Consider the following 5,000-nt stretch of genomic DNA (forward strand, 5'->3'; position numbering starts at 1 on the left):
GAGTTCTCAGAGGTTTGATGAGGGATAGGGGGCCAACACAAGGGCCAAGCACCAGCACCCATCGCACGTCATGTGCGCACACCCCCCCGGCCCCCCTCCCAATCGCCGGAACCCCAATGCCGCCGGTCAGGTTCTCCGGCGGTACTCCGGCGATGCTCCGGCGATGCTCCGGCGATGCTGTCCCGAGTGAAAAAAATGCGGCACCAGCACATGCTGGAGCCAAGCATGGGCACCGTGGCTCAAAATCGAACTTCGGCCAAGGCCTCGACCATCAATGGCACATGATGACGCATGGTGATGGCACATGCATCGACCATCATCGGCATAGGCTGCCCTTCGGTACGGGCACTTGCCTCGACCGCCATCGGCACAAGCTGGGCCCTGGTGTGGGTTGTTGCCTCGATCACCAGCGGCACATGCTGAGCCTTGGTGCGGGCGGTTGCCTCGAGCACCATCGGCAGACCCTGGGCCCTGGTGCGGCCGGTTGCCCCGATAACCATCGGCACACGCTGGGCCCTGGAGCGGCCGGTTGCCTCGATCACCATCGGCAAAAGCTGGGCCCTGGTGCGGGCGCTTGCCTCGACCACCATCGGCACACGCTGGGCACTGGTGCGGGCGCTTGCCTCGACCACCATCGGCACACGCTGGGCCCTGGGGCGGGCGGTTGCCTCGATCACCATCGGCACACGCTGGGCCCTGGTGCGGGCGGTTGCCCCCAGCACCATCGGCACACGTTGGGCCCTGGTGCGGGCGCTTGCCTCGACCACCATCGGCACACGCTGGGCCCTGGTGCGGGCGCTTGCCTCGACCACCATCGGCACACGCTGGGCCCTGGTGCGGCCGCTTGCCTCGACCACCATCGGCACACGCTGGGCCCTGGTGCGGTCGGTTGCCTCGAGCACCATCGGCACACGCTGGGCCCTGGTGCACCATCGGCACACGCTGGGCCCTGGTGCGGGCGCTTGCCTCGACCACCATCGGCACACGCTGGGCCCTGGTGCGGGCGCTTGCCTCGACCACCATCGGCACACGCTGGGCCCTGGTGCGGCAGGTTGCCTCGAGCACCATCGGCACACGCTGGGCCCTGGTGCGGTCGGTTGCCTCGAGCACCATCGGCACACGCTGGGCCCTGGTGCGGGCGCTTGCCTCGACCACCATCGGCACACGCTGGGCCCTGGTGCGGCAGGTTCCCTCGACGACCATCGGCACACGCTGGGCCCTGGTGCGGCAGGTTGCCTCGAGCACCATCGGCACACGCTGGGCCCTGGTGCGGTCGGTTGCCTCGATCACCATCGGCACACGCTGGGCCCTGGTGCGGGCGGTTGCCTCGACCACCATCGGCACACGCTGGGCCCTGGTGCGGCAGCTTGCCTCGAGCACCATCGGCACACGCTCGGCCCTGGTGCGGTCGGTTGCCTCGAGCACCATCGGCACACGCTGGGCCCTGGTGCGGCACGTTGCCTCGACCACCATCGGCAGCCTCGACCACCATCGGCACACGCTCCGCCCTGGTGCGGCAGGTTGCCTCGACCACCATCGGCACACGCTGGGCCCTGGTGCGGGCGCTTGCCTCGACCACCATCGGCACACGCTCCGCCCTGGTGCGGCAGGTTGCCTCGACCACCATCGGCACACGCTGGGCCCTGGTGCGGGCGGTTGCCTCGACCACCATCGGCACACGCTGGGCCCTGGTGCGGGCGCTTGCCTCGACCACCATCGGCACACGCTGGGCCCTGGTGCGGGCGCTTGCCTCGACCACCATCGGCACACGCTGGGCCCTGGTGCGGCAGGTTGCCTCGAGCACCATCGGCACACGCTGGGCCCTGGTGCGGCAGGTTGCCTCGAGCACCATCGGCACACGCTGGGCCCTGGTGCGGGCGCTTGCCTCGAGCACCATCGGCACACGCTCGGCCCTGGTGCGGTCGGTTGCCTCGAGCACCATCGGCACACGCTGGGCCCTGGTGCGGCAGGTTGCCTCGACCACCATCGGCACACGCTGGGCCCTGGTGCGGGCGCTTGCCTCGACCACCATCGGCACACGCTCGGCCCTGGTGCGGTCGGTTGCCTCGAGCACCATCGGCACACGCTGGGCCCTGGTGCGGCAGGTTGCCTCGAGCACCATCGGCACACGCTGGGCCCTGGTGCGGGCGCTTGCCTCGACCACCATCGGCACACGCTGGGCCCTGGTGCGGGCGCTTGCCTCGAGCACCATCGGCAGACGCTGGGCCCTGGTGCGGCAGGTTGCCTCGAGCACCATCGGCAGACGCTGGGCCCTGGTGCGGCAGGTTGCCTCGAGCACCATCGGCACACGCTGGGCCCTGGTGCGGTCGGTTGCCTCGAGCACCATCGGCACACGCTGGGCGCTGGTGCGGGAACTTGCCTCGACCACCATCGGCACACGCTGGGCCCTGGTGCGGCAGGTTACCTCGATCACCATCGGCACACGCTGGGCCCTGGTGCGACAGGTTGCCTCGAGCACCATCGGCACACTATCGGCCCTGGTGCGGGCGGTTGCCTCGACCACCATCGGCACACGCTGGGCCCTGGTGCGGGCGGTTGCCTCGAGCACCATCGGCACACGCTGGGCCCTGGTGGGTTTAGGCACATCTTCAAATTTCTGCCGTGCCAATGCCATTTTTATGGCTTGTAAATTCATACAATGGTCCCCTAAGCCTTCACGTGAAGTTTCGTTGGAAGATGACTCGTTTTCTATTTTTCACGATTTTCGAAACTTTTTGCGGTTCGGGAATTTTTAAAATTTTTTTATAAGGATTTTTGGCCCCAAATTTTGTAGGCATGATCCTTCTATTTTTGTTGGCATGCACAAAAAAATTCAGCTAAAAACTCGAAGTAGAGAAGATTTTGTGACCGTTTGAAAAAAGTGTCCCCATTTCAGACACTTTAACGGCTACTGGTAGCAAACCTGTAAAATCTCAAATGCTCTTTAAGGGGGTGTGAATTCTCAGAGGTTTGATGAGGGATAGGGGGCCAACACAAGGCCAAGTACCAGCACCCATCGCACATCATGTGCGCACACCCCCCCGGCCCCCCTCCCAATCGCCGGAACCCCAATGCCGCCGGTCAGGTTCTCCGGCGGTACTCCGGCGATGCTCCGGCGATGCTCCGGCGATGCTGTCCCGAGTGAAAAAAATGCGGCACCAGCACATGCTGGAGCCAAGCATGGGCACCGTGGCTCAAAATCGAACTTCGGCCAAGGCCTCGACCATCAATGGCACATGATGACGCATGGTGATGGCACATGCATCGACCATCATCGGCATAGGCTGCCCTTCGGTACGGGCACTTGCCTCGACCGCCATCGGCACAAGCTGGGCCCTGGTGTGGGTTGTTGCCTCGATCACAATCGGCACATGCTGAGCCTTGGTGCGGGCGGTTGCCTCGAGCACCATCGGGAGACCCTGGGCCCTGGTGCGGCCGGTTGCCCCGATAACCATCGGCACACGCTGGGCCCTGGGGCGGGCGCTTGCCCCCAGCACCATCGGCACACGCTGGGCCCTGGTACGGGCGGTTGCCCCGAACACCATCGACACAAGCCGGCCCTTGGTGCGGGCTCCTGGCTCGACCACCATCGGCACACGCTGGGCCCTGGTGCGGGCGCTTGCCTCGACCACCATCGGCACACGCTGGGCCCTGGTGCGGGCGCTTGCCTCGACCACCATCGGCACACGCTGGGCCCTGGTGCGGCAGGTTGCCTCGAGCACCATCGGCACACGCTGGGCCCTGGTGCGGCAGGTTGCCTCGAGCACCATCGGCACACGCTGGGCCCTGGTGCGGGCGCTTGCCTCGAGCACCATCGGCACACGCTCGGCCCTGGTGCGGTCGGTTGCCTCGAGCACCATCGGCACACGCTGGGCCCTGGTGCGGCAGGTTGCCTCGACCACCATCGGCACACGCTGGGCCCTGGTGCGGGCGCTTGCCTCGACCACCATCGGCACACGCTCGGCCCTGGTGCGGTCGGTTGCCTCGAGCACCATCGGCACACGCTGGGCCCTGGTGCGGCAGGTTGCCTCGAGCACCATCGGCACACGCTGGGCCCTGGTGCGGGCGCTTGCCTCGACCACCATCGGCACACGCTGGGCCCTGGTGCGGGCGCTTGCCTCGAGCACCATCGGCAGACGCTGGGCCCTGGTGCGGCAGGTTGCCTCGAGCACCATCGGCAGACGCTGGGCCCTGGTGCGGCAGGTTGCCTCGAGCACCATCGGCACACGCTGGGCCCTGGTGCGGTCGGTTGCCTCGAGCACCATCGGCACACGCTGGGCGCTGGTGCGGGAACTTGCCTCGACCACCATCGGCACACGCTGGGCCCTGGTGCGGCAGGTTACCTCGATCACCATCGGCACACGCTGGGCCCTGGTGCGACAGGTTGCCTCGAGCACCATCGGCACACTATCGGCCCTGGTGCGGGCGGTTGCCTCGACCACCATCGGCACACGCTGGGCCTTGGTGCGGGCGGTTGCCTCGAGCACCATCGGCACACGCTGGGCCCTGGTGGGTTTAGGCACATCTTCAAATTTCTGCCGTGCCAATGCCATTTTTATGGCTTGTAAATTCATACAATGGTCCCCTAAGCCTTCACGTGAAGTTTCGTTGGAAGATGACTCGTTTTCTATTTTTCACGATTTTCGAAACTTTTTGCGGTTCGGGAATTTTTAAAATTTTTTTATAAGGATTTTTGGCCCCAAATTTTGTAGGCATGATCCTTCTATTTTTGTTGGCATGCACAAAAAAATTCAGCTAAAAACTCGAAGTAGAGAAGATTTTGTGACCGTTTGAAAAAAGTGTCCCCATTTCAGACACTTTAACGGCTACTGGTAGCAAACCTGTAAAATCTCAAATGCTCTTTAAGGGGGTGTGAATTCTCAGAGGTTTGATGAGGGATAGGGGGCCAACACAAGGCCAAGTACCAGCACCCATCGCACATCATGTGCGCACACCCCCCCGGCCCCCCTCCCAATCGCCGGAACCCCAATGCCGCCGGT

Source organism: Durio zibethinus, unplaced genomic scaffold (genome assembly GCF_047325235.1).
Source record: "Durio zibethinus cultivar Kanyao isolate XHJ-2024 unplaced genomic scaffold, ASM4732523v1 HiC_scaffold_3, whole genome shotgun sequence".
NCBI lineage: Eukaryota > Viridiplantae > Streptophyta > Magnoliopsida > Malvales > Malvaceae > Durio > Durio zibethinus.